Source organism: Panthera tigris, chromosome C1, assembly GCF_018350195.1.
Source record: "Panthera tigris isolate Pti1 chromosome C1, P.tigris_Pti1_mat1.1, whole genome shotgun sequence".
In the NCBI taxonomy this organism is placed as follows: domain Eukaryota; kingdom Metazoa; phylum Chordata; class Mammalia; order Carnivora; family Felidae; genus Panthera; species Panthera tigris.
The window spans coordinates 41,556,759-41,580,200 of NC_056667.1; the positions used below are offsets into that span (position 1 = coordinate 41,556,759).

Genomic DNA, 23,442 nt, shown 5'->3' on the forward strand with positions numbered 1-23,442 from the left:
AAAAGGTGCAAAGGCGCTCAGGGCCTGAGGGCTGGGAGTGGGGCGGGGGCTCGCCACGGTCGGTGGGGATCGAGGGGCTTCTGCCTCCAAGGAGGAATCGTCGGGGGCGGGCCGGGGACCGAGGGCAGCGCAGCGAGCGCTAGGCCCCCGCCATCCCCAGGCCGCGCTCCCCCGCGTTCCCTGCGGCTCGTGCCCGGGCGGCCGCCGCAGTCCCGGCGCCGTAGCCGGGCGTGGGGTCCAGGGGGCGCTGTGGCCCAGCGGCGCCGGCGGCAGGAGCGGCCACGGCGACACTGGAGGCTTCGCCGAGGATCCCCGCCTGCAGCACCTCGGTCGTCCCGCCGCAGCCTTGAGCCCCCGGCCCGGTTCAGCGGCGCTCCTCCGGGATCCGCGTGGCTGCGGCGGTCCCGGAGCCCGATGCGGCTCGGCGGGCGCTGGGCCTTAGCAGCAGCGGTGACCACAGCCCTTTCAGGAGCGGGAGGCTTCGCAGCGGCGCCTGGGGCCGCGCCGGTGCCCTCCGGAGGAGGCTGTCGGCTTAGGGACGACCCCCTCGGCCATGCTGAGGCGGCGGCGGCCACTGCTCGAGGTGAGTGTGGCGCGGCGCGGTCCCGGGCTCGCTGGCCTTCCGCCACGGGGAAGGGCCCTGGCAGCAGCCTTCGGGCCGGGCGGACGGGGCGTCCTGCCGCTGAGGCCCCCTCCCCCACCCCGCGGCTCTGGGCCCTCAACCCTTCTCCGCGTCCCCCGGGAGGCGCGTGGGGGTGAGTAGGCCCCGCGCCGCCGGGAAGCTCTCGCCTGGCCTCGGTTCCTGCGCGGCCCGGTGTGTGTGGAGCGGCACTGCTGGCGGGGGCACTGGCACCTTTCGGGTTGGCCCCGGACCCGGGCCGAGCGCAGCCTCTTACCCCGGGCCCGGCACGTACATCCAGGAGGGAGGTAGAGGACGCCTGTTTGCAAACAGCCTCGGCTTTTCCGCGCCCCGGTAGCGAGTCCCGCAGAGTCCCGGGGGGAGGGGTGGGAGGGCTGGTGAGAATTGGAGTGCGGAAAGTGCGCGGCCCTGAGAGCCCTTGGTACTCCCGAGTGTCATTCACGGATCTGACTGGGTTGAAAACAACCGTTTGCGCTTTATTTGAGCTGAAATTTCATCACCTGCAGGTAGCTCATCCCTGCCGCTTCTATTACATTTTGCCCCTGAGAGTGGTCTGCCTTAGAGAAAGCCCTATCCTAGCTTTGCGCTAAGTTTCCTACATAAATACAATTACAAAAATATCTTTTTGGTTTTTAAACAAGGGTCTGTTCCCCTTCTCCCCAATAAAAGAGTGTAAATATCTTAATACCTCAGTTCTAGGTTTAAAAATGTTACACCTAAATAGATCCATAGACTGGATGACAAGAGAATTTTAAAAAGTCGTGCTATCTTAGTAACAGATACTGATGGAAATGGAACATATTCTAAATTTTAGAAGTTAAGTAATTTGCTCGGTATTAATGTGAAAAAAAGGAAGTGATGATTACAGTTTGATAACTTAAGTCAGGTGTTTGGGGTGTTTATGGTTTATGATCGATCAATATGATTACAGGTTTTTCTTGTTTTCCTATTATGTATATGAAGGTTGTAGGATTAATAAGTACTTCTGAAACTTTCATAATCATGAATAAAATAAATATGCTTATTGTAGGAAATTCGGAAAGTACAGGATCGTACCGTGTCAACTCTCAATAAATATTTAATAGTGAGGGAAAAGTCACCCATTATCTTACAGTTAGTACATTTTGATGGTCATTTATAGTTTTAAATGGGCTTGTATTGGCGACTTTAAAATTATCGATTTATGATTAATTTAATTATTAATTATTCAAGTTATTACTATTTAGTTATTATTATTTCTGTCTACCAGGTTAGTTAACTGTTTGATTTTACTGTTTAACACCCAGTCATTTGTTTAAGACCTATAAAAATGTTTTACTAAATTACATTGCAGTCATAGTTGAATTCATCAATTTAAACAGAATAACATGGGTAACTGTCTAAAAGACCCCTGATTTACCTCCTGTGCAGCATGGGAAGCTCCTGAAGTCTAGGGAGGTTTGGTGTAGTAAACACTTTTGAGGACCTGTTCTGTTAGTTAGATGCGCTGGCCTTGGATTGTTTCTGTTAAGGTTTTGCTTAAATGTTTATAACTGTAAAAACTTGGCCTGATTAAAAAAAAAATTGCCGGGGGGGGGGGTAGTTTAAGTTTCAAAAAGTCTAGTTCAGTTCTCAATGTGTTTCTAAAGATCACCAACATTACAATCAGCTGAGAGTGCTTATTAAAGTATGCAGATTCCTTGGTCCCTTGAATCACAATTTCTAGGGATGATGGTAGTCCAGGGATATTTATTTTTATCAAGCTCCCCAATTCTTAGTCCTACTAAAGTTTGAGAATCACTGATATAATAAGTTAAAGCTTAACTAACCTTGCCAAGGCTAATGACAGTATCTGTTTTCTAGCAAAGCTATCAGTGTTAAGCAGCATTACAATCATTCCTCATAGCAACAGATAATGTTGTTACAATATTAGAAAGGAAAATGATATTTCAAGGGATAGTGATTCAATTAACATATATTGAGAGATTTTTCTGGTAGATGTGGTGTTATAGAAGGATACCTAGCCACTTACGTTGGCATTTAATCTCTCCTTGGACTTTGAAGACATTGTCTATAAGATGCAGATAGTTACTATACTTACCTTGCAAGGCTTTTAGAGTAAATTCATCTGAAAAAGTTTTGTAATTTGTAGAATATCTTTATAAAATTTTAGCTATTAATATTAAGTGCCAGGTCCTATCTTTGATGTTCTAAGAAACACAAAAATGACCATGGTCACTGCTAGCAACTAGCCAACTTTGGAAGCAGAACATGTTTAACTGTTACAAGGCAGGATCAAACAGGAGTTGTAATTGAGTATAACATGGTAGCTCTCTCTTTAAGGCTTCTAATGTTTAATCCAATATCTTGTCCTTTAAGAATATTAATATTCTTAATATTATATTCTTATTCTTATATTAATATATAAGAATATAATATTAAGAACTTTAATAATTTTTATATATGGTGATTGCCTTTTCTTTTAATTCCTGATTCAGTGTTTTATTCTGTAAGGAGAAAATTGTATATTTTGCCTGGTAACCAGTAGTTGTAGATTAACTCCCTTAGAAAGAATGAATGAAGATGATCCTATTTTTTTTCTTCTGTTACTAAGCTACTGGTGTTCATCCCATTCAGTAAACTTTTATTTGGCACCTGTTATGTGCTGGCCACAGAAGAGTTGCAAGGCACAAAGCTTGTTTAAGAGCTAATTGCCTGGATTTTAACTTAAAATCTTATGTTCCTAAAGGGATGGTGTGTGGGTCCCACGGGGAGAGGGGTGTATTATGCTTGTCAATTGCATGATGTGGTGCAGAGTATGGAGTCACATGTGGGCAGGAATCCTTACTGCAACTCTGAGTGGTGTGACATTTAGATCCTGAGTTTCTTCTTGTGTGGTAATAATTGGAGTAATAGTATCCATCACAGGGAGGTAGAACTGGTTCCATGAGATAAAAATAATAAAAAGCAATTAGCTCAGCGTCTGTCTCATAGAAGGTATCCAATAAATGTTCACATCCATTCCTCTTTTTGGGAAAAACAAAAACAAAAATTAGGCTTTGGAATTTCTATGTGAGTTAAAACATGGTAGCCTTAATTTTTTTAAAGAATGAGTCTACGTTTGGAATTCTTAAAAATTTTTGATAGAGGGGCGCCTGGGTGGCTCAGTCGTTAAGCGTCCGACTTCGGCTCAGGTCATGATCTCGTGGTCCGTGAGTTCGAGCCCCGTGTTGGGCTCTGTGCTGACAGCTCAGAGCCTGGAGCCTGTTTCAGATTCTGTGTCTCCCTCTGTCTCTGACCCTACCCTGTTCATGCTCTCTCTCTCTCTGTCTCAAAAATAAATAAATGTTAAAAAAAAAAAATTAAAAAAAATTTTTTTGACAGAAAACAATTTTGATCTTAATTATACATATTTCTCCTTTCATTTTTACTGAATAAATGAGCTATTCTCTTTGTATAGAGTACACTTGTTACATTATCTGAGTTTTATTCATTTTCCATTATTTTCAGAGTTTTACATGATTTTTTATTTTACTTGTGTGTGTAGCTGCATTGCACTATATAGAGCAACATTCTTAGTATATAATCATCAACGAAAGATAAATGGTGACAGTTATTGAATAGAAATAGTTCATATACTTCGTTTTCAACAAATGATATCACTTAATTAAACTTACATTATTTAAAAACTGAAGAATCTTCAAAACATAGGCTTTTCCTTATAAACTGTAGTAGATTAGATCTAGATTTTTATAACCTGTCAGATATGGGATCTAGTCTTTTCTAATAACCTGCAGGACCCTGGACACATTTCTTATATGCCTCAATTATTCTTCTATAAAATGAAGCTGATAATACCCATTTTACAGAATTATTGTGAGGATTAAATGATATAAGGTATAAATCAGAACTGTAATTTAGTTCTATGAATCTTGGCAAATCATTGTTACCCTGAAAGTGGAAAATATACTTCTTGTTTATTTCTGTTTGAAAGATCACTATTTATATAGTTTACAACCAGGAAATAAAGTCAGTATGATCAATTTGAATTATGAATAAGACTGCTAAATTAAGGAGAAACCAGGGTGTCAGTAGAGTTAGTATTTTATTTTATTTTTAAAATTTATTTATTTATTCTGAGAGAGCACATGGGTAGGGGTAGAGAGAGAGAGCAGGCTCTGCAGTGCAGAGCCTAGTGTGGGGCTCTAACTCACGTATCATAAGATCACCACCTGAGCGGAGATCAAGAGTCAGACGCTTCACCACTGAGCCACCCAGATGCGCATTTTATGCATTTTAATGGCATAGTTAGTGGAATGCTTTATGCTTTATAAATAAATGTTATTTAATAAAACAATTTGAAAATACTGTTTATAAAAGTATTTCCTATTTTACATATTAAGTGGTACCTAATTTTTTTTTCTTTTGAATTATTATAAATAGGTCATTTCCAGAGCTGAACTATTGGAAAAATGAGGACAGTATATAATGTTTTGTACTTATGAAATATTTTCTTGATAGCCTTTAATAAAATAAGGTAAAGATGAGGAAATCTCTGGACATGTTGATATCAAGAAAAAGTTGTTGAATTCATATTGGGCAAGGGAGAAGGAGAACTTAATTCATGTTGATGAGTATCTTGAGGCATTTGGATTTTATATTATAGAACTATTTGTAAAAATATTAAATTTTTTTCTGTAAATTATCTTTTAGTTGAAAATTCTTACACTCGTTTTTTAAGCTTAAAAAATGCTTTTGTGGTCCAAGGCTTTGGACTATAATAGTTTCTTTAATTGATAATTCTGTAGTGACTTACCTTTTTTCTGATTATTTATCATAATATATGCTTGAGGATATGTGACTTAATATTTATAATGGTAGTTATGTTGCATTTTTTTAAAATACAGAAGTAGTGAATTCATGCCCTAGGTTTTAAGGATTAATTAAATTTAAATGAAAATGTAGTGCCTTTTGAGGGAAGGAGTCTTAAGAAGTAAGACCTAAGGAAATGGTAAAATTAGTCTAGAATTTTTCACCAATTAGGAAAAGTCTGGGTATATTCAGTCCTGGGTTCTTCTGGCTGTTTGAAATAATATTAACTTTAGAGAAATAATACTAAGTTTAAGATACAAAGTGAAGAATATATATATTTCAATTAAATTTAAAATATTAGGCAAGACCCTTTTTTTTAATAGCAGCCTTATTGACATATAATTGAAATACTATACAATCAACCCATTTAAAGTGTACAGTTCAATGCTGTTAGTATATTTGGCATTATGCAGATATCACCATTATGTAATTTTAGACGTTTTTATCACCTCAGAAAGAAATCACTCCCCATTTCCTCCCAATCTACCCAGCCCTTGGCAACCACTAATGTACTTTCTGCCCATATGGATTTATATTTCATATAAATGGAATCATAGGATATGTGACTGGTTTCTTTCCTTTAGCATAATGTTTTCAGGGTTTGTCCATGTAGCGTGTATCAGTACTTCATTTCTTTATGCTACTGAATAGTATTCCATTATATGGATATACCACATTTTATTTATCCAACTTCATCAGTTTGGGTTATTTTTTTCTTTTGGCTGTTATGAATAATATTGCTATGAACATTTCATGTACAAATGTTTGTCTTTCTCTTGGGTATATACCTAGGGTTGTATTGCCAGAGTCAAAAGATAACTCTTTGTTCAAACCTTTTTGAGGAACCCCACCAATTTACATTCCCACCAGAAGTGTAGGAGGGTTCCAGTTTCTGCACATCCTCACCAACCCTTGTTATTATCTGTCTCTTTGATTAGAGCCATCCTAGTGGGTGTGAAGTGGTAAGTTAAGTCTCTATTTGAGGATTGTAACTTTCATTTACAGTCATTAGGTAAATTGTTCAAGTTTTTACTTGCAGATACATTGCCAGATTCTTTGAGGATAAGGAGTCTTTTTGGCTTGAGGATAAAAGCTGTGAACTTTCTAGTTTTCTGTTTAGTAAATACTGAACTTGATGGAACTGGTTAACCACTTTGGGTGGTAGTGGGGACAGTGGTATGGGGACTTCCAACTGAAAGGTTGTCTTCTAAGAATATTTCTTAACAAAAAGCAGTTGTAAATCTTATGTTTAGCTTTCCTTTCACTGCTAAAATGTTTCTAAAAAGATAGAGTCCAATAGCGTATTTACCCATTAACATTTCTAAGCACTCCGGTCTGATTTTTAGGATTGCCATTACCTCTCCATGATATATAATTCTATATAAATACAGTTTAGTTATTGTCCCCCTCCCTCTGAGATTTTATTTTTAAGTAATCTCTACATCCAACGTGGGGCTCGAACTTACAACCCCAAGTTCAAGAGTTGCATGCTCCATGGGCAGAGCCAGCCAGGCACCCCTATTCTTTATTCTTGTACGTAGTATGGTCCTCTATTGTCTGTTCACATGAAAGATATTAAAGCTTTTTTATGAGATTTTGTAGGACATAGTTCAAAGTCAGCAATAATGACTTGCTAACATTTTTAAAAATTTTTTCAAACTAGTTAGGAAATACTGCAGGGAGCTATTGTTTGAGCAAACAAAGTGCAAGTTTTGGACCTTCATTCTACATACAGTGGATTTCCCACAGTATTTTCCCACTTGATTAGGATCGCTTTTAGGTCCTTTAATGCTGACTTTTATGGTTAAGCATTTGACTTCAGCTCAGGTCATGATCTCATGGTTCATGGGTTCGAGCCCCACATTGGGCTCTGGACTGACAGCTCAGAGCTTGGAGCCTGCTTTGGATTCTATCTCCCTCTCTCTCTGCCCCTCCCCCTCTTGTGCTCTGTCTTTCTCTTTCTCTCTCTCAAAAATAAATATTAACATAAAAAGATTACATATTATAATATAATTAATTAACATATAATATTATGATATTTTAAAAACAAAATATTAAATATAAAAATAAAAATAAACATTAAAATAACACCAGCATTCTTCACAGAGCTAGAACAAATAGTCCTAAAATTTGTATGGAACCAGAAAAGACCCTGAATAGCCAAAGCAATCTTGAAAAAGAAAACCAAAGGTGAAGGTATCACAATCCTGGACTTCAAGATGTATTACAAAGCTGTCACCATCAAGACAATATGGTACTGGCACAAAAATAGACACTTAGATCAATGGAACAGAATAGAGAACTCAGAAGTGGACCCATAAACATATGGCCAACTAATCTTTGACAAAACAGGAAAGAATATCCAATGAAATAAAGACAGTCTCTTCAGCAAATGGTGTTGGGAAAACTGGACAGCGACATACAGAAGAATGAACTTGGGCCGCTTCTTACACTGTACACAAAAATACACTCAAAATGGATAAAAGACCTAAATGTAAAACAGGAAGCCACCAAAATCTTAGAGGAGAAAGCAGGCAACAACCTCTTTGACCTCAGCCGCAGCAACTTCTTACTCAACACATCTCCAGAGACATTTTGCTCATAGGCAAAAATGAACTGCATCGAGATAAAAAGCTTCTGCACAGCAAAGGAAGCAATCAGCAAAACTAAAAGGCAACCAACGGAATGGGAGAAGATATTTGCAAATGACTTATCAGATAAAGGGTTAATATCCAAAATGTATAAAGAATTTATCAAACTCAACATCCAAAAAACAAATAATCCAGTGAAGAAATGGGCAGAAGACATGAATAGACACTGTTCCAAAGATGACATCCAGATGGCTAAGAGACACATGAAAAAATGCTCAATATTACTCATCATTGGGGAAATACAAATCAAAACCACAATGAGATACCACCTCACACCTGTCAGAATGGCTAAAATTAACAACTCAGGCAACAACAGATGTTGGCAAGGATGTGGAGAAAAGGGAACTCTTGCACTGCTGGTGGGAATGCAAACTGGTGCAGACACTCTGGAAAATGGTATGGAGGTTCCTCAAAAAATTAAAAATAGAACTACCCTACAGCCCAGTAATTGCACTACTAGGTATTTATACAAAGGATACAGGTATGCTGTTTCAAAGGGGCACATGCACCCCAATGTTTATAGCAGCACTATCAACAATAGCCAAAGTGTGGAAAGAGCCCAAATGTCCATTGACAGATGAATGGATAAAGAAGACGTGGTGTGTGTGTGTGTGTGTGTGTGTGTGTGTGTGTATACACACACACACACACACGTATATATATATACACACACACACACACAATGCAGTATTGCTTGGCAGTCAGAAAGAGTGAAATCTTGCCATTTGCAACAACATGGATGGAACTAGAGTGTATTATGCTAAGTGAAATTAGAGAAAGACAGATGTCTTATGACTTTACTTGTATGTGGAATTTAAGATACAAAACAGATGAGTATAGGGGAAGGGAAGCAAAAGTAATATAAAAACAGGGAGGGGGACAAACCATAAGAGACTCTTAAATACAGAGAACAAACTGAGGATTGCTGGAGGGGTTGTGGGTGGAGGGTTGGCTAAGTGGGCAAGGGACATTGAGGAAGACAGTTGTTGGGATGAGCACTGGGTATTATATGTAGAGGATGAATCACTGGATTCTACTCCTGAAATCATTATTGCACTGTATGCTAACTAACCAGGATGTAAATTAAAAAATAAAAATAAATGATAAATAAAATAAACATTAAAAGAATTTAATGCTGACTTTCAAGTTAGTGAGCTGAAAGGCCTCCACTGGTTTGTTTTACAGTCTTTTGTTTTGTAATGTTTATCTTAGACAGAGCACAAGTGGAGGAGGGACAGAGAGAGGGGGACACAATCCCAAGTAGGCTGCAGGCTCTGAGCTGTCAGCCTGATGCAGGGCTCCAACCCACGAACCGTGAGATCATGGTTGGACACTTAACAGACCGACTAAACCTCCCAGGCGCCCCATTTAGTTTTTTTGAATGTCATAATTTCTATATAAAACTACAAAAAGCAACAGATCTGGAGCCTTTTAGGTAGGATTAATGAAGAGGTATGCGTTTCTGTTTGTAATATGGTTCTTTTTTTTTTAAGGTGTTTTTCTTTTTCTGTTTCTTTTTTTTTAAGATTTTAAGCAGCCTCTACAACCAACATGGTGTAATCTTTACACCCGTTGTGGGGCTTGAACTCACAACCCTAAGATCAAGAGTTGCATGCTCCACTGATTGAGCCAGTCCACGTGCCCCTGTAGGATGGTTCTTTTCTAACCTTTCATGGTTACAGTTTGGTAGTTCATCTGCCAAACTTTTATGTTTTTGTTATTATATCTAAGCAGAGCACAGCCTATCTCAAAATTCTCCTCACTAAAATAAAGAGCAAGCAGTCAAAATTTTGTGAAAACATTCTGTCAGGGCTTATGTAAATTTTAGTCTCCATTTTTCATTTTCAGTTGATCCAGAGAAATAACTCCTAAAAAGCAATTGAAGCCAAACACTGCCGGTTTGAGAAAAACCTTAAAATTTCAGAATACATCATCTAAATCTTTTAGTGATTCTGGTGATGTAATAACTGCCCATAGGTTTTTTTGTTTTTGTTTTTAATTAGTAGCTGAAGTAAACTGTTTTTGAAATTATGAGATCAACTCTTGGAAGTTTTTGCTCAACGTCTAAACAACAAGGTTGAACTCTGGGAGGAAGATGCGATCGCAGCTACAGTGGAGCTCTGGGCTCCTGCTCCTGACTCACCACTGTTTGCTCTTGCCGAAGAACAAGTCTGTCAGGAAGCCACACTGCAACCATGTCTTTTAAAAACACTGAGAAGATACCTGTGGAATTGGAGGTGGTGATTCAATGAATTAGAATTACTCTAACCAGCCACAATATGAAAAGTCTTTGGAGAAGGTATGTGCTGACTTGATCAGAGAGGCACAAAGGAAAAGAATCGTGAAAGGACCGGTTCAGATGCCCACTAAGACTCTGAGAATCACTATAAGAAATACTTCCTTGTGGTGAAGGTTCTAAGAAGTGGGATTGTTTGAAGATGAGGATCCACAGGTGACTCATTGGTTTGCTCAGTCCTTCTGAGATTTTTTTTACCCCCCCCCACCAAGTTTATGTATTTATTTTGAGAGAGAGCAAGGGAGGACCTGAGAGAGAGAGAGAGAGAGAGAGAGAGAGAGCGCGCACGAGAGAGAATTCCAAGCAGGTTCTGTGCTGTCAGCACAGAGCCTCAGGTGGGGTTTGTTCTCACCAACCATGAGACAGGTTGAGCCAAACCAAGAGCCAAAATCAAAAGTAGGAACTCAACTGACTGAGCCACCCAGGTGCCCAGTTCTGAGATTGTTAAACAAATTACTTTCATCAGTATTGAGCCAGGAGTCAATGTCGAAGTCACTATTACAGATGCTTAAATCAGCCTTTTTAATAAATTGATTATCAGTTGTTAGAAATAAAGGTTGAGATTTTTTTTTTTTTGATTCTTTAACGTGGCACAGCCCTTCATGATTTGGTTCCAACATCGTTGTTCCTCACTTGTTTCTGCATGCCCCACTATCCAGTCCTTTAAAGATTCCAGGTTTATGGAGTTTTTCTTAATTTCTTTTACCTTATATTACTTGTATAATATAAAAACTTTATAGACCACTGTGTGCCATCTTTCTGCTAGGTGTTTCATGTATGTCATTTCTAATTCTTAAAATGATCCTATAATATTCATAGTGTCATGCATGTTTTATAGCTGAGGGAACTGTGGCATGGGGATTTTTATTGACTTTCCTAAGCCCACATCCATGATTCAAACCATATATCTCTGACTACAGAGTCCACTCTTTTTCATCATGTGAACCTCTCCATGTATTCTGTATTTGTTTATCTTAAGATTTTTCATAGTGCTTTAGGAAGTATTTATTATTAGCAGAGCTCAACTCTAGTTGAGCTTTGGACTTTGGTGGTATTTGCCTTTGAAGTATACTATTGGCATGTAGCATTTTGTGTAAGAAAAAGATGTGTATGTGCATATATTTTAGGAATTTCAGCTTTCATATATGTATTTTTGAAGTAGTTAAATGCCTGCTTTGCTGTTAGAAAAATATAATAACTGATCTCTGGGCCTCATTTCTCTGATCTGAAAATGAGTGGTGGGCTAGATGTTAATTCCCCTTCCACATTTAATATTCTATTCAAGTTTCTAAAGAACTGAATGAAAAGATGGCATACGGACAGCTCCAGGCAATGATGACAGTATCAGTAATGAAGAACCAGAATAGGGGACGATGAGGTATGGGTGGTGGCTAAGGAAAACAGGAGAATTAAGACTAAGGGATTGTAATTTCCATAAAAGTTTCCCCTGTACTAAGTAAAGAGAATATATTTCTAAATGAAAACATAGAAACTCTGGGAATTAGCTGGCTGAGTAGTTTGTAACTGATGCCTCCTCCTCCCTACCTGTTACCCCCATTCTTCTGTCCTTTCTTGTGATGGTGTATAATGTGTTTGAGAAAAATGCACCTAGAGCTGTGTTATATGAAAATAACCAGGTCATCAGTAGCACACTTGAAATAATTATAGCTTTCATATTGTTCATAAAGTGAGAATTCAGTAATTAAAATGTGAACCCATTATTGTAGATCTTCAGAGTTTGTTGATAAAGCAAAGGAGGGCATATTTTGCATTCAAAAAGGATGAAATACCTCTTAGTGACAAAACTTTTATATACCCTTTCTACCCTCAAGGTATTAGAGATGCTTATATTGACATATAGACGGGTGATGGTTTGACTAGGTGGAAAATTGTTAACCAGCATAGAAAATTGTCATTCGTTTCCTTGTTAGCTTCTGGAGACCTTAGATCAGTGAATTTTGAGTTTGGGACTAAATCATCCTAGGCCAGGAGCAAGGAAATGTCCTTTAGTTAGAGAAGTTTGTTTTTTTCAGCATACTATAGCCCTCAGATAGAGATTTATAAATACACTTTAGTATTTTTAAAAACTTAGAAGTAAAAGTAAAGAAACTGGTTTAACTTTCTTCAGCAGTATATTACCCAACTTATTGGCTGGGGACCTTTTTTTTGCACATAATACTTAGTAGTACATCTTTTACTGATCTAGGTTAACTTTTATCTGTTTTATAAAGCCCCACTCTCAAAATATCCATGACTATTTCAACCCTCAGGTGATAGGCCCTGATTACTTCCTGAAGGACCTCATTCTATTGTTCATGACTGATAATTATTACAAAAAAATCTTTTGTATTTGGCCAAATGTTGTTTTTCTTTAATATCTATCGTTTCATTGTTTTGCTTCCTAAAATTGTACAAAATAAATAATTATTCTCATCTTAATATCTGAAGATGCCTTGGCTAGCATAGAGATTAAAAGCCCAGGGTTTGGAGTCAGATTGCCTGAGTACAAATTTTAGTTCTACTGCTTTTACTGTGTGATCTTTTCTTGTCTGTAAAATGGGAATAGCCATAATACTTTAATGGGTTAAATGACATGATTTATAAAAGAGCTGATTATGTAGTGTGTTGGCTTGGTTCCTTGGAAAGTAGATATTGAGATGGAGTTAGTGCAAGAGATTTTATGGGGAGTAGATAATAGAATGCCTGTGAAAGGAAAGGGAGCGCAAGCTGAATTGACCTACAAGAGTCTCAGTCTTTGATGCAGATCTTAAAAAAAACAAACAAAAACACACCAACAAAAAAAAACCAACACAAAAAACTCAGCCAATCCAACGGGGAGCTCCAGAGCAAAAATCACCTGTTAGAGGAGTCCTGCATTGGGAAGAAATGGCCAGGTTCTAGTACACCTACCATGTTGTTACTGGCTAGGAGCTGCCCAGGAGGAGTATGGCCTCAACTGGAAAGCTGAGATGAATTCTGAACATGCTGCACCTGGAGGCTGTTAACTAACAGTACTCCTTGCATCGGATTACAAGTCCTTCTTTCCTCCCTTCCTCCCTCCCTCCCTCCCTCCCTCCCTTCCTCCCTTCCTTCCTTCCTTCCTTCCTTCCTTCCTTCCTTCCTTCCTTCCTTTCTTCCTTCCTTCCTTCATTTCTTCCTTCCTCTGTTCCCCTCCTCCCTTACATGCAAGTTCTTTCTTCAAGGGAGATCCAAATGATTGCCACAAGTCCATTTCTTGTGCTGCAGGATCTAGGTCTCCAAACATTTTCTGAGAGCAGTTCTTTCAGGGGTCCATGGACTTCTCCTTTTTTTAAGGATTTTATTTTTAAATAATCTCTATACCCAATGTGGGACTCAAGCTCACAACTCTGAGGTCAGGAGTTGCATGTTCCACCAACCGGAGCCAGCCAGGCACCCTGGACTTCTCTTCTTGATGGGGAAGTTCAAACAAGTAGGTTTGTGAGACAGGTTTCAGTCCCCATCTGTGTACCTGGTCTCAGGGCCACAGTGGTTCTCATGGTCTCTTCCACCATTCAGTCTAAATTCCTCTTGACATTAGCTATAATTTTTGTTGGTCTTGATGGTTTACTTAGACCCACCCGTCATTTTTGAGGGATCACAGTCACAATTGGGCAGGGGAGTATCAAGTGGTACCCATGTGGGTCATCTGAGTTCCACACATACTCCTTGTTGTTCCCATTATGTAACAGCATACCTGCTTCCTTCTGAGGATGAAGGTTAATTTATCCTGCCATGATAGTGATTCCTTTTCTTGCCTCTTGGTCCAGGGGCACAAAGAGTCGCAAATGCACTGGCTCCAGCTATAATTTATAGCTCAGTATGATCCTTGACATGTCTCCTGGCAAAAGTATGCCCAGGATCTCTAACAAGATGGAAAGCACAAAGTCCGCTAGTAGATCACTAGAAATTTTGGTAAGTGGAGGCCATTTCTCCTTCTACCTTTTGGTTCTCAGACCCATGTGTTCTTTCTACTAGGAGCATAGCTCTGAATCAGTGCATATACTGCATCCTTGTCTCTGAGCTGGTATATCATCTGTGTCTTCAGTAGGCCATTTTAGTACTCTATAAGGCTGGATGATTTTGTATGGTGCTGTTATGTGATAAGACCACTAGAGCCCCTGGTTATTGGCCCATTGCCACAATTCCTTCACTGTGAATTCATTCCCTTGGTTGGACGCTATGTTATATGGGACTCCATGTCTGTGGATCAGGTACTCTGTAAGCCCTTCTCTAGTGGTGTGGCTGGGGGTCTGTGGACAGAAAAGAAGAACCCATACCTGGAATAAGTATCTATTGAATGCCTGTGGGGATCAACTGCTGGCCTTTCCAAGATGGAAGGAATACGATGTGGTGTGTGGTTGATGAGCTTGAGGCACAGTGCTATATTGGGGGCTCAGTGTTTGTCTCTGTTACTCATAGGTTGGATGTTCAGAGGGGCTGGTAGACTGATTGGGCCTTGGTAAATGGGAGTTCAGCCTTCCTTTGCTTCTTTCTGCCACACTGGTTCCTTTATTCATATCCCCATCATGCCATTTCCTGGGTGGCTAATGTCAACTCTCTGAGTCATTTTGTTTATTTGGTTATTCAGTATCTCTTCTATATTGGATGCTTTCTGGGGGACATTAACACGTGAAAAGAATTTTCACACTTTATGCACTCCCATATGTGCATTCATTTGCCTCCACCCATAACTTCTTGTAATAATTGTATAGACTTTTTCCTTGAAGGGCTCTGACCAGTTAGCCAATCCATTTGCAATTGCCTATGAGTCTGTATATATTCTCAACTCTGGCTACTTTTTTTTTCCATACACAAAGTTCATGACTAAGTACATCACTTGAAACTCTATCTTTAGGAAGATTTTCCCTTTCCACTCTCAAGGTCAGCCCTAAGTATGGCTATAATGAAGCTGTTTTGTTTGTTTTTTTTTCCAGCTTGCATTCACATACTGAGCCATTTATAAGCTATTTATAAGCCAAACTTTGGCTTTTATCTCTTCCTTAAGTTGGTTTTATAGGATCACCCAAACAGCTATAGATGTGAACTGAGGAAAGGATGCTAGTACAATTTTGGTAGGTGTCAGGGAAGTTTTGTGCCCTTTGGTTCTATGGGGTTTGAATTTTTTTTTTTTTTTTTTTTTTTAGGGATATTGAGAGTGTGAGTAGGGGAGAAGAGCAGAGGGAGAGAGAGAGAGAGAGAGAGAGAGAGAGAGAGAGAGAGAGAGAGAGAGAGAGAGAGAGAATCCTAAGCAGTCTCCATGCTCAGTGCAGAGCCTGACATGGGGCTCAGTCCCACAATCCTGGGATGGTGACCTGAGGTTAAATCAAGAATCAGGTGTTCAACAAACTGAGCCACTCAGGTGCCCCGGGTTTGATTTTTGATGTACCATTTCCATCTCATAATGGATTGTTTCTGAGCTCACTTGACTTTATAACTTGGAGAGTCTGTTGAATGCAGCTCCTTATGGGCAGTTCTGGATGTATAGTGTCCAGTGGTCAAGTGATCTCTTTCCAGAGCCCAGTAGCACACCAGGAGCTGTTTTTGTAATAGCATGACTCTCTTGCAGACCTTTAGGTTCCTGCATTGTGATTCTCCCACTAAGGCTTGCTATAAACTCTACTGCAACTTTTCCCAACATTTATACCTCCAACAGGATGGGGACTGCTTGCACTACAACCTCGACCTGATGCAGAGTTGTTTTCCCCACTCAAAGCTGGCAGTGAGCTTTTCATATCATTCAGTATGTGGATTACCATAATATTCCTATGTATAGAATGTGTTGCCTCTAGAATCTGAAGAAGCCTATTAAAAGTTATGCTTCCTTTTTTTGTAGTGGGAGATGCAAGATGCAGTAATTTGTTTCTTGCTTTGGAGGGGATGGGATGGCATGACCCTGACTGCTGAACTCCTAAAACTTCACTGAAGTGGTAGAACCTCAGATATTTGTAGTTTTTCTCCTGCCCTTTGGAGCACATGTATCTTACCATGTATTTCAGCCTGCTAGTCATCTCTTGTTCATCTTGCATGATCAGCATGATTAAATGGATCAATGTGCCATTCTGAGTCCAGTTCTCTTCAGAGTTTATTATGATAGAGTAAGAGAATTAATATAGCCCTGAGATAAAACTGAACTTATACTGTTGCTTATTCCACGTGAATGGGACTGTTTCTGATTGGGATAGAAAAGAACTCATTTGCCAAATCAGTAGCTGTATGCCATATACCTGAGGCTATATTTATCTGTTAGAGCAAACATACTATATCCAGTATGGGTGGCTGTGATCATGGCTACTACTTGGTTGAGCTTGTGGTAGTCTCTAATCATTTTCTAGGATCCATCTGGTTCCTGCAGAGGCACTGAACAAACATATGAACAACATATGAAAGGGACCATGAATCTTGCATCTTTGAGATCCTAAGGGTGGCACTAGTCTCTGCCATCTGCTATACAATACTGTTTTTGATTTACTATTCTGTCCAAGGGTTGGGGAGACATTTAGATATTTTCAGGTTTCGTTTGGCCTTTTCCTCAATGGTAGTTCTTATTTTAGAGGCCAAGGACCCAGGGTGGACATTACCCCAACTTCCAAGGATGCCAATCTCATTGTTATATTCAGGACCTGGGAAAATGACCTATGGACCAAAGTGGACTTTGGCCAGAACTCCATTTTTTGCTAGTTCCTATATTTTTCCTGTAACAGAGCAATAATGATGTTCTAGGTGTCTAGATATCAACATCAACTCAGACTCTGTGACCAGTAGTTTTTTAAATGTCTGGATTTTTTCATTTTCCCACTATATAGTCACCTGAATAAATAGGCATAGGTTTCATTGGAGAAGGACTTGGGGGAATCATTTATTATCATATATATATATATATATATATATATACACACACACACACACATATATGTGTATATATATATATATATATATATATATATATATATATATAATGTTCCTGTGTATTATATCTATATAATATTAGATATCTATATAATAGAGTATATCTATCTATATAATATAATCTATCTATATTATCATCTTTATGTATATAATATAGATAATATATATATAATCAATTATATATATGTATAACCTATATTTATATAGATATATATCTATATATATTTATAAATTATATTTATAAATTATGTATTTATAAATTATATCTATATATAGATATTAATGATTACATAGGATAATGATATATATAAATGATAAGTGATAAATATATATAATGTTCCTGTGTATTATATCTATATAATATTAGATATCTATATAATGTAGTATATCTATATAATATAGATAATATATCTATTTATCTATCTATCTATCTATATATATATAATGTTCCTGTGTATTATATCTATATAATACATATGTTGCAGGGTCCTTACTCCTAGGGAACCAGCCATCTCTTTAAGCTGGTCGGTCTGGATCTGAAAACTGGATCAAGTACAGGAATTAGGCAAGGGATAGTAGTATTTTAATGAGGCAACCACTCTCAGCCTTGTGTTTATATGATCTTGCTTTATTTTGTTGTATATTAAGCAGCACTGTTGACTGCCTATTTTGCTTTAATGACACTGTGTTCTGTTAACTATCTTCACAGCTCCCTGTGGGTCAAGGTTTATTGGCTGTTTTCCATCTTGCCAGTTATGATGATAACTGTGGTCCACTGCCTTCTGTTTTTGTTTGTTTTAGAGAGAGTACGCGCACACTCTTTCCAAGAGAGAGGGACATAGGGGTAGAGAGAGAGAATCTTAAGCAGGTTCCATGCTCAGCACAGAACCTGATGTGGGGGCTTGATCCCATGCCCTTGAGATCATGACCTGAACTAAAATCAAGTGTCGGATGTTCAACCTACTGAGCCACCCAGGCGCCCTCACTAGCTTCTGGTTTTAAGTGCCACCACCAGGTTGCTGTTGCTTTGGAGCCTCATTATCCCAATTGCCATCAATGAGCAAAACTGTGACGGTGTATACTTTAGAGGAGAACCACTACTTCTTTGTGATGCTGGTGTCTCTCTCACCAGTATATTCCTGATAGTCTTGGTGAATAGAGTGTCTCATGCACCCTCTTATGGAATGTAATCTTCTGGTAGGTCTTCTGGCCTCACATAATATATTCAGTCTAGCATACCCACTTTCCTGAGCCTTTTACTCCTGTGCTCCACCCTCTGCTGTGTTAATTCAGGCATTTCAGTTTCACTCAATGTGGACCATTTTTTCCAGGCTTTTAGGAGTCACTGTAGCAGTGAATTTATGCCAAACCCTAGATTCTTCCCCTATCCTGAGATGGTGTCCCCACCTCCAAACTTTACCTTATAAGTCTAATATTCTGGTCTCCTTGATTAAGTACCCTTAAAATCCAGCACTGTGTTCTCCTTGATCCTGCTGGTATATGTTGGCTAATTCTTTCAGTAACTTTGGGCTGTTGTCTCTTTTCTCCCTTATCAGGCTCAAGATATCATTGGCAGGGTTAACATTAGTTATTATCATGGAAACCAGGAGTGGAGGTGGGGGGTACCTCCTGAGAGGGAACCTTTGTTGCCTTGCAGGTAGGAGGCCTCAGAAGTGTGTTCCTGTGGAGTGGAAAGTACTAATGTCATCTTTGCAGATTCTGAGAGTTCAGAGGAGTCTGGAGAATCAAAATCTCTGGGGGCAACCATTTTTTAAATTAATTAATTAATTTTTACTTTTTAAAGTTTATTTATTTATTTTGAGAGAGAAAGAAACAGAGCACACCAGCAGGGGAGGGGTAGAGAGAGAAGGAGAGAGAAAATCCAAGCAGGCTTTGCACTGACAGTGCACGTGAGGCTCGAACCCATGAATCATGAGAAACCTGACCTGAAATCAAGAGTTAGCCGCTTAACTGACTGAGCCACCCAGGTACCCCTGGGGCAACCATTTTAGATGTCCCTCTCCCATCTATCATGCTTCCATGTTTTCCAAACCAGGACCCAGACCTTCGCATAACAAACCTGCCCCCGGCTAAGTTTAGTCATCTTTGAAGCATTGCATTAGCTATCCTGAATTTGTCTTTATCTTTTGGAACTCTCTTGTTGTAGATGATAAGGACCTCTTTTCAGCTACCAGGGAACCCTTTGGCTTTGACACTTAGTTTCTAATTGTTTATTAGTTTCTCTCTGTAGGGAGTAAGTGCAGTATAACAGCTAGCCACTTCCATTTGTGCTTACATGCATTGTTCTCACACATTTCAAAAATCAGAATCTTTATACCAGAATGTTCTTCTTTGGGAATAGTCTCCTAAGAAAGTTTTAGCATTTTTTCCTAAGAAAATTTTAGCATTGGGGCTACCAGCTTGTGCCAGGGACTGTCCATATTTCCATAATAAAAAAAAAGGAATCCAAAAAATAAATTAAGAATAAGCCAATGTTAGACGGTAATAACAATATTAAGTAGTACTGGACTCTTCTTATTTTTCATTAGGAGCTATGGGCCTCTTGTTTTTAGTTATATGCATATAATTAAAAAACATATCAAGCTTAATGGTGAAACACTAAACAATTCCCATTAACGTCAGAAATAAATTGTTCATTATCACCACTTATGGAAGAATTAATGATATGATTAGGCAAGAAAAGAATAAAAGACCTCACTGGGGGAAAAAGAAAAGACAAGCAATTTGATGAAGGAGCCCCATTGATCTCCTTTGACTCAGCATTAGAGAAATAAAAGTCTCACTGGAAAGATTGTGGGAGCCCTGAACAGTCTGCTCAGGTGGGTGTTGTGTGTGTGCCTATGTGTTTACATACATGTGCATGCATAAAAGGAAACGAATCAGTTGAAACCTGGAAAATTTTTGATAGAGTTAGGTCGATGAGGTCCACAGGAATCGCTATTGAGAGTAAGTAAAGGAGAGATGCAAGGTGAGTTCATGGGGTTGTATATCCATAGTGATCTTCTGGCCACTCACTTCAATCTGAGGACTTACTCTTCCATATGATGCTGTTGAGGCTCTGCTGCTAATACTACCACATTGGTCTAGAACCCTATGGATTCTTCCAACAGAAAAGCTTAACAGTTCAGGTTCAGTTCAGGGGTTAGTAGTCAGCATGTTCTAGAACACAGCAGGATGATTGAGATTATGAGTTACTGAAGGGACAGACATATAAATAAGATTAAGTTAAAAAATGTTTTTTAATGTTTATTTTTTGAGAGTGAGAGTGAGAGAGAGAGAGTGTGAGCAGGGGAGGGGCAGAGAGGGAGACACTGAATCCAAAGCAGGCTCCAGGCTCTGAGCTGTCAGCACAAAGCCCCATGCGGGGCTCGAACCCACCAACTGTGAGATCATGACCTGAGCCGAAAGTCTGGACACTCAACTGACTGAGCCACTCAGGCACCCCTAAATAAGATTAAGTTTAAATGTCTTCTAGGATGTGCAATCAATTATTGAAGGGTTAGAAGCATATTTTATATTACATTTCTTCTTTGAACCTCCTTCTGTTACTTTAGTTTTCTTTCTTACTCCCTCTTTTTTTTTTTGAAGTCAAGATAATATCCACAGAAAAATTCGCTAGTTGAGTTCAAATATTAAGTGACTATGCAGGTGCTTTCTTGAGACAGGCATCACACTTTAGTATGCTGCAGACATGGCTTATTGGTACTTCTCATTTTGTCATGCAGAATATTAAAAAGACATTTACTCAGGAATTAAAATTTGACAAAATTAATTTTTATTGCTTTGTTGACCAATTGAAACTGGCATTTTTTAAAACTGAAGAGTGTGTGGCTGTGAAGAATATGACCACTAGTACAGTTTGGTGTTGTTGCCTTGATTCATGCAAAGGTGCAAGCATTTCTACATTCCTTTGCTTTTGCAGTGTGCAAATATGTATATCATGCAGATGTCAACACAATGAAAAAAACATACTAAGAAGTTATGTTTTAGTGTTATTAAAATAGTTTAAAAAATTGAGATATAATTAATACATTATACTATATTAATTTCATATGTACAACATAATGATTTCAATATATGTATAAAAATAATTCTGACCTCATACTTCCTAGACTTTTGAAGATCCCTAGGAGTCCGGGGCCACACTTTGAGAACTCATCCATTTTGTGCTTGGATGCTTTCAAGCAGCCTGAACTTTTAACCTTATAAAATTACCTACCTGGTTTTTAAACTTCCATAAATGCAACAACCTGGTTAGGTAAACTCCACTGAATGTTTAACTGACTTAATCGTTAAAAAATGTTTTAATAGTATAGTGCACCTGTTCTTATTTTTAGTCTGAATATTTTACTGCTTACTCATACATACCCTGGTGACTTAAAAAAAATAGTTTTAAGGTTAACATTCCATACTTTTTTACTTTGAACAAATCTCTTTAAATTAAAAAAGCATAGCAGTTGATCTTTGACATTTAAATTCTGTGAGATTCTTGCAACAAAAATCTTTGTTTTGACTAGCTCCTTTGGGAAACAGTAAATAAATTTAGGATTGGTGGAATATTTTCAGCAGACTCTTGAAAGCAATTAGAAGTTTAATAGCATTGTAGTATTATGTACATTTGTCTTATCATCCAGTAGTTTCTGTGTGAAATTTGGGGCTGCCTTTGAAGTGAGGTGGGACTGATTTCATTTAGTGTAGTCCATTATTAAAATTCCTTATAAGTGAAATTTGAAAATAGAAATAAGTTTGTGTTACAGATTAAATTCCTTAATAGCAAATTCTAGATGGATAATCAAGATTCTTTTAGTATATTAAAATTTTATTGTATTGATTTTTGCTGAAATAATTGGCATTGGCCAGCCTTAATCTGATCCCTTTCATAAACCCCTCCTGCTTATCTAGTGTTCTCCTCCTTAATTTGCTTTGTCCTTGGTATTCCCTCTGCTTGGAACTCTCTTCCCCTAGATATTTTTAGAGTTGTTTCCTGACATTTAGGTTTTGACATAAATGTCACCTTCTCAGTGGGATTTTCTCTGACTGCCCTCTCTAAAATTATAACCTTTCTTCGGGTTCCTGGGTGGCTCAGTTGGTTGGGCATCCAACCTTGGCTCAGGTCGTTATCTCATGGTTTCTGAGTTTGAGCCCCGCGTAGGGCTCTGTGCTGACAGTTGAGAGCCTGGAGCCTGCTTCGGATTCTGTGTCTTCCTCTTTCTCTGCCCCTCTCCTGCTCACACTCTGTCTAGCTCTCTCTCTCTCTCAAAAATGAATAAAAATTAAAAAAAATAAAATTATAACCTTTCTTTTCCTTTAAAAATTTTTCTCCTTGGCATTTATCATCTTGTATGTCACATATTTTACATGGTTTTGTTGTTTATTATCCATTTCTATCCATTAGAATGTAAGCTCCAAGAAGGCCAAGATTTTGCCTGTGTGCTTGCCAAGACTTAGACTTGTGCTGAGAACAAAACAGGTGCTCAGATATTGGTGAGATAAATATTTATATCCTATTATAAGTATGAATTCTGTAGAGGTTATTTATTTATTTTTAAAAAATTTTTATAATGTTTATTTATTTTTGAGAGACAGAGACAGAGTGTGAGCAGGCAAGGGGCAGAGAGAGAGAGAGACACAGAATCAGAAGCAGGCTCCGGGCTTTGAGCTGTCAGCACAGAGCCTGATGCTGGGCTCGAACTCACGAACCATGAGATCATGACCTGAGCTGAAGTCAGACACTTAACCAACTGAGCCACCCAGGCGCCCTGAGGTTTTTTATTATAATTATGTTTGTTATGAGATTTTACCCCAAATCTTGCTCTTATGAAGTCTTTCATCCTAGCTCCCTGTCTTCTTCTTCTCAATTTGTTCTTGGCCTTATAGTAAGCTCAAATATATATTCATTGAATGGATTTGTCAATCAGGAAAGCTCAGTTTTTTTTCCTGCAGAAACATACTTTTGTTTTATGATATAACAATTATATACATTGAAACAGCCTAGGATTAGTTTCGATTTTTATAGATAAAAGATCCATTTCCCCTTCTTTTTTCCCCAACTCCTA

General features: G+C 38.7%; 1 protein-coding gene and 1 pseudogene across 2 annotated transcripts in view; both read left to right on the forward strand.

Annotated features, from left to right (window-relative positions):
• Positions 1–310: 310 nt before the first annotated feature.
• The window catches only part of ZFYVE9 (zinc finger FYVE-type containing 9), a 214,321-nt gene continuing 191,189 nt past the window's right edge, over positions 311–23,442 (forward strand). For both annotated transcript variants that reach the window (XM_042997157.1, XM_042997158.1), the window contains exon 1: positions 311–583. The gene's annotated coding sequence lies outside the window, so the exon portion shown is untranslated. The remainder of the gene's footprint in view (positions 584–23,442) is intronic.
• On the forward strand, positions 10,338–10,950 carry LOC122241344 (annotated as a pseudogene).